The 23772-nt window shown below is 59.1% G+C and overlaps 1 long non-coding RNA gene across 1 annotated transcript in view; it reads left to right on the forward strand.

The window, feature by feature from the left end:
• LOC140206912 (uncharacterized) overlaps window positions 1–23772 on the forward strand; it is a 31739-nt gene that overhangs the window by 4613 nt on the left and 3354 nt on the right. The window contains exon 2 of the long non-coding RNA XR_011888424.1: window positions 21546–21648. This is a non-coding gene — a long non-coding RNA (uncharacterized lncRNA). The remainder of the gene's footprint in view (window positions 1–21545; window positions 21649–23772) is intronic.

Here is a 23772-nt window from a genome sequence, read left to right on the forward strand (position 1 = left end):
ATGTGAGGGAGTGTCCGGTGTGTAGTGAGGGTCTCGGGGGAGGGAGAGAGTCTGAGGTGAGGGAGTGTCCGGTGTTTAGTGAGGGTCTCGGGGGAGGGAGAGAGTCTGAGGTGAGGGAGTGTCCGGTGTTTAGTGAGGGTCTCGGAGGGAGAGAGTCTGAGGTGAGGGAGTGTCCGGTGTTTAGTGAGGGTCTCGGGGGGAGGGAGAGAGTGTGAGGTGAGGGAGTGTCCGGTGTTTAGTGAGGGTCTCGGGGAAGGGAGAGAGTCTGAGGTGAGGGAGTGTCCGGTGTGTAGTGAGGGTCTCGTGAGGGGGGAGAGAGTCTGAGGTGAGGGAGTGTCTGGTGTTTAATGAGGGTCTCGGGGGAGGGAGAGAGTCTGAGGTGAGGGAGTGTCCGGTGTTTAGTGAGGGTCTCGGGGGGAGTTAGAGTGTCTGAGGTGAGGGAGTGTCCAGTGTGTAGTGAGGGTCTCGGGGGAGGGAGAGAGTCTGAGGGGAGGGAGTGTCTGGTGTTTAGTGAGGGTCTCGGGGGAGGGAGAGAGTCTGAGGTGAGGGAGTGTCCGGTGTTTAGTGAGGGTCTCGGAGGAGGGAGAGAGTCTGAGGTGAGGGAGTGTCCGGTGTTTAGTGAGGGTCTCGGGGGGAGGGAGAGAGTCTGAGGTGAGGGAGTATCCGGTGTGTAGTGAGGGTCTCGGGGGAGAGAGAGAGTCTGAGGTGAGGGAGTGTCCGGTGTTTAGTGAGGGTCTCGGGGGGAGGGAGAGAGTCTGAGGTGAGGGAGTGTCCGGTGTTTAGTGAGGGTCTCGGGGGAGGGAGAGAGTCTGAGGTGAGGTAGTGTCCGGTGTTTAGTGAGGGTCTCGGGGGAGAGAGAGAGTCTGAGGTGAGGGAGTGTCCGGTGTGTAGTGAGGGTCTCGGGGGAGGGAGAGAGTCTGAGGGGAGGGAGTGTCTGGTGTTTAGTGAGGGTCTCGGGGGAGCGAGAGAGTCTGAGGTGAGGGAGAGTCCGGTGTTTAGTGAGGGTCTCGGGGGGAGGGAGAGAGTCTGAGGTGAGGGAGTGTCCGGTGTGTAGTGAGGGTCTGGGGGGAGGGAGAGAGTCAGAGGTGAGGGAGTGTCCGGTGTTTAGTGAGGGTCTTGGGGGAGGGAGAGAGTCTGAGGTGAGGGAGTGTCTGGTGTTTAATGAGGGTCTCGGGGGAGGGAGAGAGTCTGAGGTGAGGGAGTGTCCGGTGTTTAGTGAGGGTCTCGGGGCAGGGAGAGAGTCTGATGTGAGGGAGTGTCCGGTGTGTAGTGAGGGTCTCGGGGGAGGGAGAGAGTCTGAGGTGAGGGAGTGTCCGGTGTTTAGTGAGGGTCTCGGGGGAGGGAGAGAGTCTGAGGTGAGGGAGTGTCCGGTGTTTAGTGAGGGTCTCGGGGGAGGGAGAGAGTCTGAGGTGAGGGAGTGTCCGGTGTTTAGTGAGGGTCTCGGGGGAGAGAGAGAGTCTGAGGTGAGGGAGTGTCCGGTGTTTAGTGAGGGTCTCGGGGGGAGGGAGAGAGTCTGAGGTGAGGGAGTGTCCGGTGTTTAGTGAGGGTCTCGGGGGAGGGAGAGAGTCTGAGGTGAGGTAGTGTCCGGTGTTTAGTGAGGGTCTCGGGGGAGAGAGAGAGTCTGAGGTGAGGGAGTGTCCGGTGTGTAGTGAGGGTCTCGGGGGAGGGAGAGAGTCTGAGGGGAGGGAGTGTCTGGTGTTTAGTGAGGGTCTCGGGGGAGCGAGAGAGTCTGAGGTGAGGGAGAGTCCGGTGTTTAGTGAGGGTCTCGGGGGGAGGGAGAGAGTCTGAGGTGAGGGAGTGTCCGGTGTGTAGTGAGGGTCTGGGGGGAGGGAGAGAGTCAGAGGTGAGGGAGTGTCCGGTGTTTAGTGAGGGTCTTGGGGGAGGGAGAGAGTCTGAGGTGAGGGAGTGTCTGGTGTTTAATGAGGGTCTCGGGGGAGGGAGAGAGTCTGAGGTGAGGGAGTGTCCGGTGTTTAGTGAGGGTCTCGGGGCAGGGAGAGAGTCTGATGTGAGGGAGTGTCCGGTGTGTAGTGAGGGTCTCGGGGGAGGGAGAGAGTCTGAGGTGAGGGAGTGTCCGGTGTTTAGTGAGGGTCTCGGGGGAGGGAGAGAGTCTGAGGTGAGGGAGTGTCCGGTGTTTAGTGAGGGTCTCGGGGGAGGGAGAGAGTCTGAGGTGAGGGAGTGTCCGGTGTTTAGTGAGGGTCTCGGGGGGAGGGAGAGAGTGTGAGGTGAGGGAGTGTCCGGTGTTTAGTGAGGGTCTCGGGGAAGGGAGAGAGTCTGAGGTGAGGGAGTGTCCGGTGTGTAGTGAGGGTCTCGTGAGGGGGGAGAGAGTCTGAGGTGAGGGAGTGTCCGGTGTTTAATGAGGGTCTCGGGGGAGGGAGAGAGTCTGAGGTGAGGGAGTGTCCGGTGTTTAGTGAGGGTCTCGGGGGGAGGGAGAGTGTCTGAGGTGAGGGAGTGTCCAGTGTGTAGTGAGGGTCTCGGGGGAGGGAGAGAGTCTGAGGGGAGGGAGTGTCTGGTGTTTAGTGAGGGTCTCGGGGGAGGGAGAGAGTCTGAGGTGAGGGAGTGTCCGGTGTTTAGTGAGGGTCTCGGAGGAGGGAGAGAGTCTGAGGTGAGGGAGTGTCCGGTGTTTAGTGAGGGTCTCGGGGGGAGGGAGAGAGTCTGAGGTGAGGGAGTATCCGGTGTGTAGTGAGGGTCTCGGGGGAGGGAGAGAGTCTGAGGTGAGGGAGTGTAAGGTGTTTAGTGAGGGTCTCGGGGGGAGGGAGAGAGTCTGAGGTGAGGGAGTGTCCGGTGTTTAGTGAGGGTCTCGGGGGAGGGAGAGAGTCTGAGGTGAGGTAGTGTCCGGTGTTTAGTGAGGGTCTCGGGGGAGAGAGAGAGTCTGAGGTGAGGGAGTGTCCGGTGTGTAGTGAGGGTCTCGGGGGAGGGAGAGAGTCTGAGGGGAGGGAGTGTCTGGTGTTTAGTGAGGGTCTCGGGGGAGGGAGAGAGTCTGAGGTGAGGGAGTGTCCGGTGTTCAGTGAGGGTCTCGGAGGAGGGAGAGAGTCTGAGGTGAGGGAGTGTCCGGTGTTTAGTGAGGGTCTCGGGGGGAGGGAGAGAGTCTGAGGTGAGGGAGTGTCCGGTGTTTAGTGAGGGTCTCGGGGGGAGGGAGAGAGTGTGAGGTGAGGGAGTGTCCGGTGTTTAGTGAGGGTCTCGGGGAAGGGAGAGAGTCTGAGGTGAGGGAGTGTCCGGTGTGTAGTGAGGGTCTCGTGAGGGGGGAGAGAGTCTGAGGTGAGGGAGTGTCTGGTGTTTAATGAGGGTCTCGGGGGAGGGAGAGAGTCTGAGGTGAGGGAGTGTCCGGTGTTTAGTGAGGGTCTCGGGGGGAGGGAGAGTGTCTGAGGTGAGGGAGTGTCCGGTGTGTAGTGAGGGTCTCGGGGGAGGGAGAGAGTCTGAGGGGAGGGAGTGTCTGGTGTTTAGTGAGGGTCTCGGGGGAGGGAGAGAGTCTGAGGTGAGGGAGTGTCCGGTGTTTAGTGAGGGTCTCGGAGGAGGGAGAGAGTCTGAGGTGAGGGAGTGTCCGGTGTTTAGTGAGGGTCTCGGGGGGAGGGAGAGAGTCTGAGGTGAGGGAGTATCCGGTGTGTAGTGAGGGTCTCGGGGGAGGGAGAGAGTCTGAGGTGAGGGAGTGTAAGGTGTTTAGTGAGGGTCTCGGGGGGAGGGAGAGAGTCTGAGGCGAGGGAGTGTCCGGTGTTTAGTGAGGGTCTCGGGGGAGGGAGAGAGTCTGAGGTGAGGAAGTGTCCGGTGTTTAGTGAGGGTCTCGGGGGAGAGAGAGAGTCTGAGGTGAGAGAGTGTCCGGTGTGTAGTGAGGGTCTCGGGGGAGGGGAGAGAGTCTGAGGTGAGGGAGTGTCCGGTGTGTAGTGAGGGTCTCGGGGGAGGGAGAGAGTCTGAGGTGAGGGAGTGTCCGGTGTTTAGTGAGGGTCTCGAGGGGAGGGAGAGAGTGTGAGGTGAGGGAGTGTCCGGTGTGTAGTGAGGGTCTCGGGGAAGGGAGAGAGTCTGAGGTGAGGGAGTGTCCGGTGTTTAGTGAGGGTCTCGGGGGAGGGAGAGAGTCTGAGGTGAGGGAGTGTCCGCTGTTTAGTGAGGGTCTCGGGGGAGGGAGAGAGTCTGAGGTGAGGGAGTGTCCGGTGTTTAGTGAGGGTCTCGGGGGAGGGAGAGAGTCTGAGGTGAGGGAGTGTCCGGTGTGTAGTGAGGGTCTCGTGAGGGGGGAGAGAGTCTGAGGTGAGGGAGTGTCTGGTGTTTAATGAGGGACTCGGGGGAGGGAGAGAGTCTGAGGTGAGGGAGTGTCCGGTGTGTACTGAGGGTCTCGGGGGAGGGAGAGAGTCTGAGGTGAGGGAGTGTCTGGTGTTTAGTGAGGGTCTCGGGGGGAGGGAGAGAGTGTGAGGTCAGGGAGTGTCCGGTGTTTAGTGAGGGTCTCGAGGGGAGGGAGAGAGTCTGAGGTGAAGGGGTGTCCGGTGTTTAGTGAGGGTCTCGGGGGAGGGAGAGAGTCTGAGGTGAGGGAGTGTCCGGTGTTTACTGAGGGTCTCGGGGAGGGAGAGAGTCTGAGGAGAGGGAGTGTCTGGTGTGTAGTGAGGGTCTCGGGGGAGGGGGAGAGTCTGAGGGGAGGGAGTGTCCGGTGTTTAGTGAGGGTCTCGGGGGAGGGAGAGAGTCTGAGGTGAGGGAGTGTCCGGTGTTTAGTGAGGGTCTCGGGCGGGAGGGGGGAGAGAGTCTGAGGTGAGGGACTGTCCGGTATTTAGTGAGGGTCTCGGGGAAGGGAGAGAGTCTGAGGTGAGGGAGTGTCAGGTGTGTAGTGAGGGTCTCGGGGGAGGGAGAGAGTCTGAGGTGAGGGAGTGTCCGGTGTTTAGTGAGGGTCTCGGGGGGGAGGGGGGAGAGAGTCTGAGGTGAGGGAGTGTCTGGTGTTTAATGAGGGTCTCGGGGGAGGGAGAGAGTCTGAGATGAGGGAGTGTCCGGTGTTTAGTGAAGGTCTCGGGGGAGGGAGAGAGTCTGAGGTGAGGGAGTGTCTGGTGTTTCGTGAGGGTCTCGGGGGGAGGGAGAGAGTCTGAGGTGAGGGAGTGTCCGGTGTGTCGTGAGGGTCTGGGGGGAGGGAGAGAGTTAGAGGTGAGGGAGTGTCCGGTGTTTAGTGAGGGTCTCGGGGGAGGGAGAGAGTCTGAGGTGAGGGAGTGTCTGGTGTTTAATGAGGGTCTCGGGGGAGGGAGAGAGTCTGAGGTGAGGGAGTGTCCGGTGTTTAGTGAGGGTCTCGGGGGAGGGAGAGAGTCTGATGTGAGGGAGTGTCCGGTGTTTAGTGAGGGTCTCGGGGGAGGGAGAGAGTCTGAGGTGAGGGAGTGTCCGGTGTTTAGTGAGGGTCTCGGGGGAGGGAGAGAGTCTGAGGTGAGGGAGTGTCCGGTGTTTAGTGAGGGTCTCGGGGGAGGGAGAGAGTCTGAGGTGAGGGAGTGTCCGGTGTTTAGTGAGAGTCTCGGGGGGAGGGAGAGAGTGTGAGGTGAGGGAGTGTCCGGTGTTTAGTGAGGGTCTCGGGGAAGGGAGAGAGTCTGAGGTGAGGGAGTGTCCGGTGTGTAGTGAGGGTCTCGTGAGGGGGGAGAGCGTCTGAGGTGAGGGAGTGTCTGGTGTTTAATGAGGGTCTCGGGGGAGGGAGAGAGTCTGAGGTGAGGGAGTGTCCGGTGTTTAGTGAGGGTCTCGGGGGGAGGGAGAGTGTCTGAGGTGAGGGAGTGTCCAGTGTGTAGTGAGGGTCTCGGGGGAGGGAGAGAGTCTGAGGGGAGGGAGTGTCTGGTGTTTAGTGAGGGTCTCGGGGGAGGGAGAGAGTCTGAGGTGAGGGAGTGTCCGGTGTTTAGTGAGGGTCTCGGGGGGAGGGAGAGAGTCTGAGGTGAGGGAGTATCCGGTGTGTAGTGAGGGTATCGGGGGAGGGAGAGAGTCTGAGGTGAGGGAGTGTCCGGTGTTTAGTGAGGGTCTCGGGGGGGAGGGGGGAGAGAGTCTGAGGTGAGGGAGTGTCTGGTGTTTAATGAGGGTCTCGGTGGAGGGAGAGAGTCTGAGATGAGAGAGTGTCCGGTGTTTAGTGAAGGTCTCGGGGGAGGGAGAGAGTCTGAGGTGAGGGAGTGTCTGGTGTTTCGTGAGGGTCTCGGGGGAGGGAGAGAGTCTGAGGTGAGGGAGTGTCCGGTGTTTAGTGTGGGTCTCGGGGGAGGGAGAGAGTCTGAGGTGAGAGAGTGTCCGGTGTTTAGTGAGGGTCTCGGGGGAGGCAGAGAGTCTGAGGTGAGGGAGTGTCCGGTGTTTAGAGAGGGTCTCGGGGGGAGGGAGAGAGTCTGAGGTGAGGGAGTGTCCGGTGTGTCGTGAGGGTCTGGGGGGAGGGAGAGAGTTAGAGGTGAGGGAGTGTCCGGTGTTTAGTGAGGGTCTCGGGGGAGGGAGAGAGTCTGAGGTGAGGGAGTGTCTGGTGTTTAATGAGGGTCTCGGGGGAGGGAGAGAGTCTGAGGTGAGGGAGTGTCCGGTGTTTAGTGAGGGTCTCGGGGGAGGGAGAGAGTCTGATGTGAGGGAGTGTCCGGTGTTTAGTGAGGGTCTCGGGGGAGGGAGAGAGTCTGAGGTGAGGGAGTGTCCGGTGTTTAGTGAGGGTCTCGGGGGAGGGAGAGAGTCTGAGGTGAGGGAGTGTCCGGTGTTTAGTGAGGGTCTCGGGGGAGGGAGAGAGTCTGAGGTGAGGGAGTGTCCGGTGTTTAGTGAGGGTCTCGGGGGGAGGGAGAGAGTGTGAGGTGAGGGAGTGTCCGGTGTTTAGTGAGGGTCTCGGGGAAGGGAGAGAGTCTGAGGTGAGGGAGTGTCCGGTGTGTAGTGAGGGTCTCGTGAGGGGGGAGAGAGTCTGAGGTGAGGGAGTGTCTGGTGTTTAATGAGGGTCTCGGGGGAGGGAGAGAGTCTGAGGTGAGGGAGTGTCCGGTGTTTAGTGAGGGTCTCGGGGGGAGGGAGAGTGTCTGAGGTGAGGGAGTGTCCAGTGTGTAGTGAGGGTCTCGGGGGAGGGAGAGAGTCTGAGGGGAGGGAGTGTCTGGTGTTTAGTGAGGGTCTCGGGGGAGGGAGAGAGTCTGAGGTGAGGGAGTGTCCGGTGTTTAGTGAGGGTCTCGGGGGGAGGGAGAGAGTCTGAGGTGAGGGAGTATCCGGTGTGTAGTGAGGGTCTCGGGGGAGGGAGAGAGTCTGAGGTGAGGGAGTGTAAGGTGTTTAGTGAGGGTCTCGGGGGGAGGGAGAGAGTCTGAGGTGAGGGAGTGTCCGGTGTTTAGTGAGGGTCTCGGGGGAGGGAGAGAGTCTGAGGTGAGGAAGTGTCCGGTGTTTAGTGAGGGTCTCGGGGGAGAGAGAGAGTCTGAGGTGAGAGAGTGTCCAGTGTGCAGTGAGGGTCTCGGGGGAGGGGAGAGAGTCTGAGGGGAGGGAGTGTCCGGTGTGTAGTGAGGGTCTCGGGGGAGGGAGAGAGTCTGAGGTGAGGGAGTGTCCGGTGTGTAGTGAGGGTCTCGGGGGAGGGAGAGAGTCTGAGGTGAGGGAGTGTCCGGTGTTTAGTGAGGGTCTCGAGGGGAGGGAGAGAGTGTGAGGTGAGGGAGTGTCCGGTGTGTAGTGAGGGTCTCGGGGAAGGGAGAGAGTCTGAGGTGAGGGAGTGTCCGGTGTTTAGTGAGGGTCTCGGGGGAGGGAGAGAGTCTGAGGTGAGGGAGTGTCCGGTGTGTAGTGAGGGTCTCGGGGGAGGGAGAGAGTCTGAGGTGAGGGAGTGTCCGGTGTTTAGTGAGGGTCTCGGGGGAGGGAGAGAGTCTGAGGTGAGGGAGTGTCCGGTGTGTAGTGAGGGTCTCGTGAGGGGGGAGAGAGTCTGAGGTGAGGGAGTGTCTGGTGTTTAATGCGGGACTCGGGGGAGGGAGAGAGTCTGAGGTGAGGGAGTGTCCGGTGTGTAGTGAGGGTCTCGGGGGAGGGAGAGAGTCTGAGGGGAGGGAGTGTCTGGTGTTTAGTGAGGGTCTCGGGGGAGGGAGAGAGTCTGAGGTGAGGGAGTGTCCGGTGTTCAGTGAGGGTCTCGGAGGAGGGAGAGAGTCTGAGGTGAGGGAGTGTCCGGTGTTTAGTGATGGTCTCGGGGGGAGGGAGAGAGTCTGAGGTGAGGGAGTGTCCGGTGTTTAGTGAGGGTCTCGGGGGGAGGGAGAGAGTGTGAGGTCAGCGAGTGTCCGGTGTTTAGTGAGGGTCTCGGGGAAGGGAGAGAGTCTGAGGTGAGGGAGTGTCCGGTGTGTAGTGAGGGTCTCGTGAGGGGGGAGAGAGTCTGAGGTGAGGGAGTGTCTGGTGTTTAATGAGGGTCTTGGGGGAGGGAGAGAGACTGAGGTGAGGGAGTGTCCGGTGTTTAGTGAGGGTCTCGGGGGAGGGAGAGAGTCTGAGGGGAGGGAGTGTCTGGTGTTTAGTGAGGGTCTCGGGGGAGGGAGAGAGTCTGAGGTGAGGGAGTGTCCGGTGCTTAGTGAGGGTCTCGGAGGAGGGAGAGAGTCTGAGGTGAGGGAGTGTCCGGTGTTTAGTGAGGGTCTCGGGGGGAGGGAGAGAGTCTGAGGTGAGGGAGTATCCAGTGTGTAGTGAGGGTCTCGGGGGAGGGAGAGAGTCTGAGGTGAGGGAGTGTAAGGTGTTTAGTGAGGGTCTCGGGGGGAGGGAGAGAGTCTGAGCTGAGGGAATGTCCGGTGTTTAGTGAGGGTCTCGGGGGAGGGAGAGAGTCTGAGGTGAGGAAGTGTCCGGTGTTTAGTGAGGGTCTCGGGGGAGAGAGAGAGTCTGAGGTGAGAGAGTGTCCGGTGTGTAGTGAGGGTCTCGGGGGAGGGGAGAGAGTCTGAGGGGAGGGAGTGTCCGGTGTGGAGTGAGGGTCTCGGGGGAGGGAGAGAGTCTGAGGTGAGGGAGTGTCCGGTGTGTAGTGAGGGTCTCGGGGGAGGGAGAGAGTCTGAGGTGAGGGAGTGTCCGGTGTTTAGTGAGGGTCTCGAGGGGAGGGAGAGAGTGTGAGGTGAGGGAGTGTCCGGTGTGTAGTGAGTGTCTCGGGGAAGGGAGAGAGTCTGAGGTGAGGGAGTGTCCGGTGTTTAGTGAGGGTCTCGGGGGAGGGAGAGAGTCTGAGGTGAGGGAGTGTCCGGTGTGTAGTGAGGGTCTCGGGGGAGGGAGAGAGTCTGAGGTGAGGGAGTGTCCGGTGTTTAGTGAGGGTCTCGGGGGAGGGAGAGAGTCTGAGGTGAGGGAGTGTCCGGTGTGTAGTGAGGGTCTCGTGAGGGGGGAGAGAGTCTGAGGTGAGGGAGTGTCTGGTGTTTAATGAGGGTCTCGGGGGAGGGAGAGAGTCTGAGGTGAGGGAGTGTCCGGTGTTTAGTGAGGGTCTCGGGGGAGGGAGAGAGTCTGAGGTGAGGGAGTGTCCGGTGTTTAGTGAGGGTCTCGGGGGGAGGGAGAGAGTCTGAGGTGAGGGAGTGTCCGGTGTTCAGTGAGGGTCTCGGAGGAGGGAGAGAGTCTGAGGTGAGGGAGTGTCCGGTGTTTTGTGAGGGTCTCGGGGGGAGGGAGAGAGTCTGAGGTGAGGGAGTATCCGGTGTGTAGTGAGGGTCTCGGGGGAGGGAGAGAGTCTGAGGTGAGGGAGTGTCCGGTGTTTAGTGAGGGTCTCGTGAGGGGGGAGAGAGTCTGAGGTGAGGGAGTGTCCGCTGTTTAGTGAGGGTCTCGGGGGAGGGTGAGAGTCTGAGGTGAGGGAGTGTCCGGTGTTTAGTGAGGGTCTCGGGGGGAGGGAGAGAGTCTGAGGTGAGGGAGTGTCCGGTGTTTAGTGAGGGTCTCGGGGGAGGGAGAGAGTCTGAGGTGAGGGAGTGTCTGGTGTTTAGTGAGGGTCTCGGGGGAGAGAGAGAGTCTGAGGTGAGAGAGTGTCCGGTGTGAAGTGAGGGTCTCGGGGGAGGGAGAGAGTCTGAGGTGAGGGAGTGTCCGGTGTGTAGTGAGGGTCTCGGGGGAGGGAGAGAGTCTGAGGTGAGGGAGTGTCCGGTGTTTAGTGAGGGTCTCGACGGGAGGGAGAGAGTCTGAGGTGAAGGGGTGTCCGGTGTTTAGTGAGGGTCTCGGGGGAGGGAGAGAGTCTGAGGTGAGGGAGTGTCCGGTGTTTACTGAGGGTCTCGGGGAGGGAGAGAGTCTGAGGAGAGGGAGTGTCTGGTGTGTAGTGAGTGTCTCGGGGGAGGGGGAGAGTCTGAGGGGAGGGAGTGTCCGGTGTTTAGTGAGGGTCTCGGGGGAGGGAGAGAGTCTGAGGTGAGGGAGTGTCTGGTGTTTAGTGAGGGTCTCGGGGGGAGGGAGAGAGTCTGAGGTGAGGGAGTGTCCGGTGTTCAGTGAGGGTCTCGGGGGAGGGAGAGAGTCTGAGGTGAGGGAGTGTCCGGTGTTTAGTGAGGGTCTCGAGGGGAGGGAGAGAGTGTGAGGTGAGGGAGTGTCCAGTGTGTAGTGAGTGTCTCGGGGAAGGGAGAGAGTCTGAGGTGAGGGAGTGTCCGGTGTTTAGTGAGGGTCTCGGGGGAGGGAGAGAGTCTGAGGTGAGGGAGTGTCCGGTGTGTAGTGAGGGTCTCGGGGGAGGGAGAGAGTCTGAGGTGAGGGAGTGTCCGGTGTTTAGTGAGGGTCTCGGGGGAGGGAGAGAGTCTGAGGTGAGGGAGTGTCCGGTGTGTAGTGAGGGTCTCGTGAGGGGGGAGAGAGTCTGAGGTGAGGGAGTGTCTGGTGTTTAATGAGGGACTCGGGGGAGGCAGAGAGTCTGAGGTGAGGGAGTGTCTGGTGTTTAGTGAGGGTCTCGGGGGGAGGGAGAGAGTGTGAGGTGAGGGAGTGTCCGGTGTTTAGTGAGGGTCTCGGGGAAGGGAGAGAGTCTGAGGTGAGGGAGTGTCCGGTGTGTAGTGAGGGTCTCGTGAGGGGGGAGAGAGTCTGAGGTGAGGGAGTGTCTGGTGTTTAATGAGGGTCTCGGGGGAGGGAGAGAGTCTGAGGTGAGGGAGTGTCCGGTGTTTAGTGAGGGTCTCGGGGGAGGGAGAGAGTCTGAGGTGAGGGAGTGTCCGGTGTTTAGTGAGGGTCTCGGGGGGAGGGAGAGAGTCTGAGGTGAGGGAGTGTCCGGTGTTCTGTGAGGGTCTCGGAGGAGGGAGAGAGTCTGAGGTGAGGGAGTGTCCGGTGTTTTGTGAGGGTCTCGGGGGGAGGGAGAGAGTCTGAGGTGAGGGAGTATCCGGTGTGTAGTGAGGGTCTCGGGGGAGGGAGAGAGTCTGAGGTGAGGGAGTGTCCGGTGTTTAGTGAGGGTCTCGTGACGGGGGAGAGAGTCTGAGGTGAGGGAGTGTCCGCTGTTTAGTGAGGGTCTCGGGGGAGGGTGAGAGTCTGAGGTGAGGGAGTGTCCGGTGTTTAGTGAGGGTCTCGGGGGGAGGGAGAGAGTCTGAGGTGAGGGAGTGTCCGGTGTTTAGTGAGGGTCTCGGGGAAGGGAGAGAGTCTGAGGTGAGGGAGTGTCTGGTGTTTAGTGAGGGTCTCGGGGGAGAGAGAGAGTCTGAGGTGAGAGAGTGTCCGGTGTGAAGTGAGGGTCTCGGGGGAGGGAGAGAGTCTGAGGTGAGGGAGTGTCCGGTGTGTAGTGAGGGTCTCGGGGGAGGGAGAGAGTCTGAGGTGAGGGAGTGTCCGGTGTTTAGTGAGGGTCTCGGGGGAGAGAGAGAGTCTGAGGTGAGAGAGTGTCCGGTGTTTAGTGAGGGTCTCGGGGGGAGGGAGAGAGTCTGAGGTGAGGGAGTGTCCGGTGTTCTGTGAGGGTCTCGGAGGAGGGAGAGAGTCTGAGGTGAGGGAGTGTCCGGTGTTTTGTGAGGGTCTCGGGGGGAGGGAGAGAGTCTGAGGTGAGGGAGTATCCGGTGTGTAGTGAGGGTCTCGGGGGAGGGAGAGAGTCTGAGGTGAGGGAGTGTCCGGTGTTTAGTGAGGGTCTCGTGAGGGGGGAGAGAGTCTGAGGTGAGGGAGTGTCCGCTGTTTAGTGAGGGTCTCGGGGGAGGGTGAGAGTCTGAGGTGAGGGAGTGTCCGGTGTTTAGTGAGGGTCTCGGGGGGAGGGAGAGAGTCTGAGGTGAGGGAGTGTCTGGTGTTTAGTGAGGGTCTCGGGGGAGAGAGAGAGTCTGAGGTGAGAGAGTGTCCGGTGTGAAGTGAGGGTCTCGGGGGAGGGAGAGAGTCTGAGGTGAGGGAGTGTCCGGTGTGTAGTGAGGGTCTCGGGGGAGGGAGAGAGTCTGAGGTGAGGGAGTGTCCGGTGTTTAGTGAGGGTCTCGACGGGAGGGAGAGAGTCTGAGGTGAAGGGGTGTCCGGTGTTTAGTGAGGGTCTCGGGGGAGGGAGAGAGTCTGAGGTGAGGGAGTGTCCGGTGTTTTGTGAGGGTCTCGGGGGGAGGGAGAGAGTCTGAGGTGAGGGAGTATCCGGTGTGTAGTGAGGGTCTCGGGGGAGGGAGAGAGTCTGAGGTGAGGGAGTGTCCGGTGTTTAGTGAGGGTCTCGTGAGGGGGGAGAGAGTCTGAGGTGAGAGAGTGTCCGGTGTGAAGTGAGGGTCTCGGGGGAGGGAGAGAGTCTGAGGTGAGGGAGTGTCCGGTGTGTAGTGAGGGTCTCGGGGGAGGGAGAGAGTCTGAGGTGAGGGAGTGTCCGGTGTTTAGTGAGGGTCTCGGGGGAGGGAGAGAGTCTGAGGTGAGGGAGTGTCCGGTGTGTAGTGAGGGTCTCGGGGGAGGGAGAGAGTGTGAGGTGAGGGAGTGTCCGGTGTTTAGTGAGTGTCTCGGGGGAGGGAGAGAGTCTGAGGTGAGGGAGTGTCCGGTGTGTAGTGAGGGTCTCGTGAGGGGGGAGAGAGTCTGAGGTGAGGGAGTGTCTGGTGTTTAATGAGGGACTCGGGGGAGGCAGAGAGTCTGAGGTGAGGGAGTGTCCGGTGTTTAGTGAGGGTCTCGGGGGAGGGAGAGAGTCTGAGGTGAGGGAGTGTCCGGTGTTTAGTGAGGGTCTCGGGGGGAGGGAGAGAGTCTGAGGTGAGGGAGTGTCCGGTGTTCTGTGAGGGTCTCGGAGGAGGGAGAGAGTCTGAGGTGAGGGAGTGTCCGGTGTTTTGTGAGGGTCTCGGGGGGAGGGAGAGAGTCTGAGGTGAGGGAGTATCCGGTGTGTAGTGAGGGTCTCGGGGGAGGGAGAGAGTCTGAGGTGAGGGAGTGTCCGGTGTTTAGTGAGGGTCTCGTGAGGGGGGAGAGAGTCTGAGGTGAGGGAGTGTCCGCTGTTTAGTGAGGGTCTCGGGGGAGGGTGAGAGTCTGAGGTGAGGGAGTGTCCGGTGTTTAGTGAGGGTCTCGGGGGGAGGGAGAGAGTCTGAGGTGAGGGAGTGTCTGGTGTTTAGTGAGGGTCTCGGGGGAGAGAGAGAGTCTGAGGTGAGAGAGTGTCCGGTGTGAAGTGAGGGTCTCGGGGGAGGGAGAGAGTCTGAGGTGAGGGAGTGTCCGGTGTGTAGTGAGGGTCTCGGGGGAGGGAGAGAGTCTGAGGTGAGGGAGTGTCCGGTGTTTAGTGAGGGTCTCGACGGGAGGGAGAGAGTCTGAGGTGAAGGGGTGTCCGGTGTTTAGTGAGGGTCTCGGGGGAGGGAGAGAGTCTGAGGTGAGGGAGTGTCCGGTGTTTTGTGAGGGTCTCGGGGGGAGGGAGAGAGTCTGAGGTGAGGGAGTGTCCGGTGTGTAGTGAGGGTCTCGTGAGGGGGGAGAGAGTCTGAGGTGAGGGAGTGTCTGGTGTTTAATGAGGGTCTCGGGGGAGGGAGAGAGTCTGAGGTGAGGGAGTGTCCGGTGTTTAGTGAGGGTCTCGGGGGAGGGAGAGAGTCTGAGGTGAGGGAGTGTCCGGTGTTTAGTGAGGGTCTCGGGGGGAGGGAGAGAGTCTGAGGTGAGGGAGTGTCCGGTGTTCAGTGAGGGTCTCGGAGGAGGGAGAGAGTCTGAGGTGAGGGAGTGTCCGGTGTTTTGTGAGGGTCTCGGGGGGAGGGAGAGAGTCTGAGGTGAGGGAGTATCCGGTGTGTAGTGAGGGTCTCGGGGGAGGGAGAGAGTCTGAGGTGAGGGAGTGTCCGGTGTTTAGTGAGGGTCTCGTGAGGGGGGAGAGAGTCTGAGGTGAGGGAGTGTCCGCTGTTTAGTGAGGGTCTCGGGGGAGGGTGAGAGTCTGAGGTGAGGGAGTGTCCGGTGTTTAGTGAGGGTCTCGGGGGGAGGGAGAGAGTCTGAGGTGAGGGAGTGTCCGGTGTTTAGTGAGGGTCTCGGGGGAGGGAGAGAGTCTGAGGTGAGGGAGTGTCTGGTGTTTAGTGAGGGTCTCGGGGGAGAGAGAGAGTCTGAGGTGAGAGAGTGTCCGGTGTGAAGTGAGGGTCTCGGGGGAGGGAGAGAGTCTGAGGTGAGGGAGTGTCCGGTGTGTAGTGAGGGTCTCGGGGGAGGGAGAGAGTCTGAGGTGAGGGAGTGTCCGGTGTTTAGTGAGGGTCTCGACGGGAGGGAGAGAGTCTGAGGTGAAGGGGTGTCCGGTGTTTAGTGAGGGTCTCGGGGGAGGGAGAGAGTCTGAGGTGAGGGAGTGTCCGGTGTTTACTGAGGGTCTCGGGGAGGGAGAGAGTCTGAGGAGAGGGAGTGTCTGGTGTGTAGTGAGTGTCTCGGGGGAGGGGGAGAGTCTGAGGGGAGGGAGTGTCCGGTGTTTAGTGAGGGTCTCGGGGGAGGGAGAGAGTCTGAGGTGAGGGAGTGTCTGGTGTTTAGTGAGGGTCTCGGGGGGAGGGAGAGAGTCTGAGGTGAGGGAGTGTCCGGTGTTCAGTGAGGGTCTCGGGGGAGGGAGAGAGTCTGAGGTGAGGGAGTGTCCGGTGTTTAGTGAGGGTCTCGAGGGGAGGGAGAGAGTGTGAGGTGAGGGAGTGTCCAGTGTGTAGTGAGTGTCTCGGGGAAGGGAGAGAGTCTGAGGTGAGGGAGTGTCCGGTGTTTAGTGAGGGTCTCGGGGGAGGGAGAGAGTCTGAGGTGAGGGAGTGTCCGGTGTGTAGTGAGGGTCTCGGGGGAGGGAGAGAGTCTGAGGTGAGGGAGTGTCCGGTGTTTAGTGAGGGTCTCGGGGGAGGGAGAGAGTCTGAGGTGAGGGAGTGTCCGGTGTGTAGTGAGGGTCTCGTGAGGGGGGAGAGAGTCTGAGGTGAGGGAGTGTCTGGTGTTTAATGAGGGACTCGGGGGAGGCAGAGAGTCTGAGGTGAGGGAGTGTCTGGTGTTTAGTGAGGGTCTCGGGGGGAGGGAGAGAGTGTGAGGTGAGGGAGTGTCCGGTGTTTAGTGAGGGTCTCGGGGAAGGGAGAGAGTCTGAGGTGAGGGAGTGTCCGGTGTGTAGTGAGGGTCTCGTGAGGGGGGAGAGAGTCTGAGGTGAGGGAGTGTCTGGTGTTTAATGAGGGTCTCGGGGGAGGGAGAGAGTCTGAGGTGAGGGAGTGTCCGGTGTTTAGTGAGGGTCTCGGGGGAGGGAGAGAGTCTGAGGTGAGGGAGTGTCCGGTGTTTAGTGAGGGTCTCGGGGGGAGGGAGAGAGTCTGAGGTGAGGGAGTGTCCGGTGTTCTGTGAGGGTCTCGGAGGAGGGAGAGAGTCTGAGGTGAGGGAGTGTCCGGTGTTTTGTGAGGGTCTCGGGGGGAGGGAGAGAGTCTGAGGTGAGGGAGTATCCGGTGTGTAGTGAGGGTCTCGGGGGAGGGAGAGAGTCTGAGGTGAGGGAGTGTCCGGTGTTTAGTGAGGGTCTCGTGACGGGGGAGAGAGTCTGAGGTGAGGGAGTGTCCGCTGTTTAGTGAGGGTCTCGGGGAGGGTGAGAGTCTGAGGTGAGGGAGTGTCCGGTGTTTAGTGAGGGTCTCGGGGGGAGGGAGAGAGTCTGAGGTGAGGGAGTGTCCGGTGTTTAGTGAGGGTCTCGGGGAAGGGAGAGAGTCTGAGGTGAGGGAGTGTCTGGTGTTTAGTGAGGGTCTCGGGGGAGAGAGAGAGTCTGAGGTGAGAGAGTGTCCGGTGTGAAGTGAGGGTCTCGGGGGAGGAGAGAGTCTGAGGTGAGGGAGTGTCCGGTGTGTAGTGAGGGTCTCGGGGGAGGGAGAGAGTCTGAGGTGAGGGAGTGTCCGGTGTTTAGTGAGGGTCTCGGGGGAGAGAGAGAGTCTGAGGTGAGAGAGTGTCCGGTGTTTAGTGAGGGTCTCGGGGGGAGGGAGAGAGTCTGAGGTGAGGGAGTGTCCGGTGTTCTGTGAGGGTCTCGGAGGAGGGAGAGAGTCTGAGGTGAGGGAGTGTCCGGTGTTTTGTGAGGGTCTCGGGGGGAGGGAGAGAGTCTGAGGTGAGGGAGTATCCGGTGTGTAGTGAGGGTCTCGGGGGAGGGAGAGAGTCTGAGGTGAGGGAGTGTCCGGTGTTTAGTGAGGGTCTCGTGAGGGGGGAGAGAGTCTGAGGTGAGGGAGTGTCCGCTGTTTAGTGAGGGTCTCGGGGGAGGGTGAGAGTCTGAGGTGAGGGAGTGTCCGGTGTTTAGTGAGGGTCTCGGGGGGAGGGAGAGAGTCTGAGGTGAGGGAGTGTCTGGTGTTTAGTGAGGGTCTCGGGGGAGAGAGAGAGTCTGAGGTGAGAGAGTGTCCGGTGTGAAGTGAGGGTCTCGGGGGAGGGAGAGAGTCTGAGGTGAGGGAGTGTCCGGTGTGTAGTGAGGGTCTCGGGGGAGGGAGAGAGTCTGAGGTGAGGGAGTGTCCGGTGTTTAGTGAGGGTCTCGACGGGAGGGAGAGAGTCTGAGGTGAAGGGGTGTCCGGTGTTTAGTGAGGGTCTCGGGGGAGGGAGAGAGTCTGAGGTGAGGGAGTGTCCGGTGTTTTGTGAGGGTCTCGGGGGGAGGGAGAGAGTCTGAGGTGAGGGAGTATCCGGTGTGTAGTGAGGGTCTCGGGGAGGGAGAGAGTCTGAGGTGAGGGAGTGTCCGGTGTTTAGTGAGGGTCTCGTGAGGGGGGAGAGAGTCTGAGGTGAGAGAGTGTCCGGTGTGAAGTGAGGGTCTCGGGGGAGGGAGAGAGTCTGAGGTGAGGGAGTGTCCGGTGTGTAGTGAGGGTCTCGGGGGAGGGAGAGAGTCTGAGGTGAGGGAGTGTCCGGTGTTTAGTGAGGGTCTCGGGGGAGGGAGAGAGTCTGAGGTGAGGGAGTGTCCGGTGTGTAGTGAGGGTCTCGGGGGAGGGAGAGAGTGTGAGGTGAGGGAGTGTCCGGTGTTTAGTGAGGGTCTCGGGGGAGGGAGAGAGTCTGAGGTGAGGGAGTGTCCGGTGTGTAGTGAGGGTCTCGTGAGGGGGGAGAGAGTCTGAGGTGAGGGAGTGTCTGGTGTTTAATGAGGGACTCGGGGGAGGCAGAGAGTCTGAGGTGAGGGAGTGTCCGGTGTTTAGTGAGGGTCTCGGGGGAGGGAGAGAGTCTGAGGTGAGGGAGTGTCCGGTGTTTAGTGAGGGTCTCGGGGGGAGGGAGAGAGTCTGAGGTGAGGGAGTGTCCGGTGTTCTGTGAGGGTCTCGGAGGAGGGAGAGAGTCTGAGGTGAGGGAGTGTCCGGTGTTTTGTGAGGGTCTCGGGGGGAGGGAGAGAGTCTGAGGTGAGGGAGTATCCGGTGTGTAGTGAGGGTCTCGGGGAGGGAGAGAGTCTGAGGTGAGGGAGTGTCCGGTGTTTAGTGAGGGTCTCGTGAGGGGGGAGAGAGTCTGAGGTGAGGGAGTGTCCGCTGTTTAGTGAGGGTCTCGGGGGAGGGTGAGAGTCTGAGGTGAGGGAGTGTCCGGTGTTTAGTGAGGGTCTCGGGGGGAGGGAGAGAGTCTGAGGTGAGGGAGTGTCTGGTGTTTAGTGAGGGTCTCGGGGGAGAGAGAGAGTCTGAGGTGAGAGAGTGTCCGGTGTGAAGTGAGGGTCTCGGGGGAGGGAGAGAGTCTGAGGTGAGGGAGTGTCCGGTGTGTAGTGAGGGTCTCGGGGGAGGGAGAGAGTCTGAGGTGAGGGAGTGTCCGGTGTTTAGTGAGGGTCTCGACGGGAGGGAGAGAGTCTGAGGTGAAGGGGTGTCCGGTGTTTAGTGAGGGTCTCGGGGGAGGGAGAGAGTCTGAGGTGAGGGAGTGTCCGGTGTTTTGTGAGGGTCTCGGGGGGAGGGAGAGAGTCTGAGGTGAGGGAGTATCCGGTGTGTAGTGAGGGTCTCGGGGGAGGGAGAGAGTCTGAGGTGAGGGAGTGTCCGGTGTTTAGTGAGGGTCTCGTGAGGGGGGAGAGAGTCTGAGGTGAGGGAGTGTCCGCTGTTTAGTGAGGGTCTCGGGGGAGGGTGAGAGTCTGAGGTGAGGGAGTGTCCGGTGTTTAGTGAGGGTCTCGGGGGGAGGGAGAGAGTCTGAGGTGAGGGAGTGTCTGGTGTTTAGTGAGGGTCTCGGGGGAGAGAGAGAGTCTGAGGTGAGAGAGTGTCCGGTGTGAAGTGAGGGTCTCGGGGGAGGGAGAGAGTCTGAGGTGAGGGAGTGTCCGGTGTGTAGTGAGGGTCTCGGGGGAGGGAGAGAGTCTGAGGTGAGGGAGTGTCCGGTGTTTAGTGAGGGTCTCGACGGGAGGGAGAGAGTCTGAGGTGAAGGGGTGTCCGGTGTTTAGTGAGGGTCTCGGGGGAGGGAGAGAGTCTGAGGTGAGGGAGTGTCCGGTGTTTACTGAGGGTCTCGGGGAGGAAGAGAGTCTGAGGAGAGGGAGTGTCTGGTGTGTAGTGAGGGTCTCGGGGGAGGGGGAGAGTCTGAGGGGAGGGAGTGTCCGGTGTTTAGTGAGGGTCTCGGGGGAGGGAGAGAGTCTGAGGTGAGGGAGTGTCTGGTGTTTAGTGAGGGTCTCGGGGGGAGGGAGAGAGTCTGAGGTGAGGGAGTGTCCGGTGTTCAGTGAGGGTCTCGGGGGAGGAAGAGAGTCTGAGGTGAGGGAGTGTGCGGTGTGTAGTGAGGGTCTCGGGGGAGGGAGAGAGTCTGAGGTGAGGGAGTGTCCGGTGTGTAGTGAGGGTCTCGGGGGAGGGAGAGAGTCTGAGGTGAGGGAGTGTCCGGTGTTTAGTGAGGGTCTCGGGGGGTGGGAGAGAGTCTGAGGTGAGGGAGTGTCTGGTGTTTAATGAGGGTCTCGGGGGGAGGGAGAGAGTCTGAGGTGAGGGAGTGTCCGGTGTTTAGTGAGGGTCTCGGGGGGAGGGAGAGAGTCTGAGGTGAGGGACTGTCGGGTGTGTAGTGAGGGTCTCGGGGGATGGAGAGAGTCTGAGGTGAGGGAGTGTCCGGTGTGTAGTGAGGGTCTCGGGGGATGGAGAGAGTCTGAGGTGAGGGAGTGTCCGGTGTTTAGTGAGGGTCTCGGGGGGGAGGGGGGAGACTGAGGTGAGGGAGTGTCCGGTGTTTAATGAGGGTCTCGGGGGAGGGAGAGAGTCTGAGGTGAGGCATTGTCCGGTGTTTAGGGAGGATCTCTGGGGAGGGAGAGAGTCTGAGGTGAGGGAGTGTCCGGTCTTTAGTGAGGGTTTCGGGGGAGGGAGAGAGTCTGAGGTGAGGGAGTGTCCGGTGTTTAGTGAGGGTCTCGGGGGGGAGGGGGGAGAGAGTCTGAGGTGAGGGAGTGTCTGGTGTTTAATGAGGGTCTCGGGGGTGGGAGAGAGTCTGAGGTGAGGGAGTGTCCGGTGTTTAGAGAGGGTCCCGGGGGAGGGAGAGAGTCTGAGGTGAGGGAGTGTCCGGTGTTTAGAGAGGGTCCCGGGGGAGGGAGAGAGTCTGAGGTGAGGGAGTGTCTGGTGTTTAGTGAGGGTCTCGGGGGAGGGAGAGAGTCTGAGGTGAGGGACTGTCCGGTGTTTAGTGAGGGTCTCGGGGAAGGGAGAAAGTCTGAGGTGAGGGAGTGCCAGGTGTGTAGTGAGGGTCTCGGGGGAGGTAGAGAGTCTGAGGTGAGGGAGTGTCCGGTGTTTAGTGAGGGTCTCGGGGGGGAGGGGGGAGAGAGTCTGAGGTGAGGGAGTGTCTGGTGTTTAATGAGGGTCTCGGGAGAGGATAGAGTCTGAGGCGAGGGAGTGTCCGGTGTTTAGTGAGGGTCTCGGGGGAGGGAGAGAGTCTGAGGTGAGGGAGTGTCCGGTGTTTAGTGAGGGTCTCGGGCGGGAGGGGGGAGAGAGTCTGAGGTGAGGGACTGTCCGGTATTTAGTGAGGGTCTCGGGGAAGGGAGAGAGTTTGAGGTGAGGGAGTGTCAGGTGTGTAGTGAGGGTCTCGGGGGAGGGAGAGAGTCTGAGGTGAGGGAGTGTCCGGTGTTTAGTGAGGGTCTCGGGGGGGAGGGGGGAGAGAGTCTGAGGTGAGGGAGTGTCTGGTGTTTAATGAGGGTCTCGGGGGAGGGAGAGAGTCTGAGGTGAGGGAGTGTCCGGTGTTTAGTGTGGGTCTCGGGGGAGGGAGAGAGTCTGAGGTGAGAGAGTGTCCGGTGTTTAGTGAGGGTCTCGGGGGAGGCAGAGAGTCTGAGGGGAGGGAGTGTCCGGTGTGTTGTGAGGGTCTCGGGGGAGGGAGAGAGTCTGAGGTGAGGGAGTGTCCGGTGTTTAGTGAGGGTCTCGGGGGACGGAGGGAGTCTGAGGGGAGAGAGTGTCCGGTGTTTAGTGAGGGTCTCGGGGGAGGGAGAGAGTCTGAGGTGAGGGAGTGTCCGGTGTTTCTTGAGGGTCTTGGGGGAGGGAGAGAGTCTGACCTGTGGGAGTCTCTGGTGTTTAGTGAGGGTCTCGGGGGAGGGAGAGAGTCTGAGGTGAGGGAGTGTCTGGTGTTTAGTGAGGGTCTCGGGGGCTGGAGAGAGTCTGAGGTGAGGGAGTGTCCGGTGTTTAGTGAGGGTCTCTGGGGAGGGAGAGAGTCTGAGCTGAGGGAGTGTCCGGTGTTTAGTGAGGGTCTCGGGGGAGGGAGAGAGTCTGAGGTGAGGGAGTGTCCGGTGTTTAGTGAGGGTCTCGGGGGAGGGAGGGAGTCTGAGGTGAGAGAGTGTCCGGTGTTTACTGAGGGTCTCGGGGAATGGTGAGAGTCTGAGGTGAGGGAGTGTCTGGTGTTTAATGAGGGTCTCGGGGGAGGGAGGGAGTCTGAGATGAGGGAGTGTCCGGTGTTTAGTGAAGGACCGGTGCGTGGAAGAATGTCTGAGATGAGGGAGCTCCAAGGTCAGTTCGCTCCCTTGTGTATACACGGACTGAGGGTCATCCCTGAGGTGGACATTCTGAAAAGTGTGTCTGAGGTGAGAGAATGAGGGAGGTGGAGGCCCTTATTCATTGGTCAGCTAACCTGCCCAGCGTGCAAATGGGGGGAGGGTCTGAGGTTAGGGAATTTCTTAAGATGTGATAGACTGAGGGAACCGACCTCCTCAGTTCCTCTGGGAACAGAGAATTTGCAGGGACACCTGGATCCTCATTGTGACCAAAGCTCACTCCCCTCATGCTCTCCCTCTCTTTCACTCCTACTCCAAGCTCCGCATCTGGGATGTCGGAGCTCCTGTCATGCAGTGAGAGACATGGGCCGAGCAAGGGATTGAGGGTGAGGGTCTAATTTAGGATTAATGAGGGAGCTCATGGTAATCGAAGGAGGTCCTCAGGTAGAGGGATGTTTTAATGATGAGGAAGGTCCTGAGGTAGAGGGAAGGTTTTTGAGGGAGCTTCTTAGGATGAGGTACAGACTGAGTGAGCTCTCTCAAGTGAGGGATGGACTTGAGGATCTGAGGTGGGCAGAGTTCCAATGGTCAGAGACCACTGATGACGTGTCTGTTACAGGAAGGTATCAGACTGAGAGTGATGGACTCTTGTCAAACGCAGAGACAACGTCTGGTGAGGAGCCACAGGGGAACACTGACCAACAGATGGAAACCAGGCTGAGGTGAGAAATGGCGTTGAGACTGGGAGGCTGAACGTTTCACCTGGTCTTACACTCCACTGAGTAATCACTGCTGCCCTATCCCTTTCACGATTATTGTGATTTAAATTCTACAACACTGCCCATCGTGTCCCTCTGCTCTTGAAGTACATCATGAGACACTTGCACCTCCACACAGATCAGGAGCTTGACTGGGTCACCGGTCTCCTCAATGCTGACCCACTTCTCTAATCGATCCGGGGTATTTGCCCCTGGCCTCAACTCCTCTCCTGAGCCAGCTCCAGAAACCTATCAAATGTCCATTCCTTCACTAACCCCAGTGTTTAACACTGTGAGAAGAAATACTGTGTACATCACTTTTAAATGACCACACAACTTGTTACCACTCCCCCTTATGTGAGTCGTACCCTCTGCTGAGAACTTCTGAACCTCCACACTGTCATCTCCCTCTGGAACTTTCAATATTTTATATCACATACCCCGTAACGGGTTAAAGAACCAGCAGAAACAGAAAACACTTTGGAGTTTGGCACTAATATTATTTATTAGTAACTATGCAATACAGTCATTTAAGTTCAGATATATTAAACAGGTTAACAGAGATTATATGTATAGAAGTGTGGAAATGTAGAAACCAGGCTTCTTCAAGCCTCAGGGTAAATCGATACAGTCTTACGATGATGAGTAAAGTTCAGTTCATTTCGTGGTGTTGAGTTGAGTAGTGATGGAGAGAGATATTTGTAATCCAGGGTAAATGTTGAGAGAAGGCAATTACATTGATATTCCACAGATTCCACGACAGCAATACAAAAGAGCAATGGTAGGTTTTATCCCTGATGTTGTTCCATTCCACACATGAAGTATCACTGACAGTGATCTTCAACGAATATCCTTTCAACACAGGTGGTCAGTCAGTCAGTGGGTGCCGTCCCGAATCCGGGGTTGGTGGCTATGCACCTCCATCTTCCTCTTGCGACAGCACCGAGTACAGCCTCTCCTCCAGTTTGATCTCACTGGCGGCCTTGGCATCGCCCACCGCTGCCCTGCCGAACTTGAGCCCGAAGCCATGTCACAAGTGGACCCACACCCGAATTCAGCTAAGGGCCATTCCAAAGTGGTGGCCACAGGGTACTCAAACAGAATCCACATATGGATTATCACCAACAGTGGCTTATCACTAAGGGGACCCTCTTCAAGGGAACCAACCCCAAACACACAACATGATTGCCACTTATCCATTTCCACAACATAGGAAATAACTTCAACAGTGATTTGCCACGGAGGTGCCTTTCTTCAGTGAACTACCACACCCAAACAAGGGTAACACACAAGTGGTATTCACAAAGGTACTCCCCTCACCAGAGAACCCACTCCTGTGGATTCACTACATGGCAGTCACACCTTCAAATTCGAATGGAACTCAAACTCACCCTTATGGGCTACTTAGAGAGTCCAAGTCTTTGTCACTTGGTTTCTTCTGTTTCAAACCTTCGTCTCCCCTCTTCTCTTCCTTTAAAGTCACCGAATGTGACCACAAAAAAGGAGACCGTCTGCTGTGGGTGAGTTATCAACCCAGGTGAGGGTTGGACACAGAAATAACTCCCCACCAGTAACACCCTTTCCACACTGCGAGAGCCACTGATCAATCCTCTAAAAACCCACCTTTCTGCGGGCTCAGCAAAGCTCATCCCGTGTCCAAAACCATGTGTCTTTCAGTCTATCAGCTGACCTTCTATTTATCTCACCATGCTGAACACCAGCTGTCCATCAAGTAGCTCCTCCCTTCCCTCTGTATAGGAACACACAAGCTGGCAGTGTCCTTGCAAAAGTGTAAACATACTGCAGAGAAACCATAACACCATCTCAAAGCAGTCTTCGCCTCACTCTCTCTCAATAACAAGGTGTTTGTGTTGTACAACACTCTCTCTCTTTAAAGGTATAGTCCATAGAAAATATGAACCCTTGGGGTACATAACGATAAAATCACCCCTCATTACTCCAAATTCCAAACTATACAGGTCTAAAACTTTTAGCCCCTCAGGGAAATACAGCCTTCTCATCCCAGGATTCAGCTGAGTGGATCTCTTCTCATCCACCTTCAATGCTAGTCTGTACTTTTGTTTAAAT

This window comes from Mobula birostris, chromosome 13, assembly GCF_030028105.1.
Source record: "Mobula birostris isolate sMobBir1 chromosome 13, sMobBir1.hap1, whole genome shotgun sequence".
NCBI lineage: Eukaryota > Metazoa > Chordata > Chondrichthyes > Myliobatiformes > Myliobatidae > Mobula > Mobula birostris.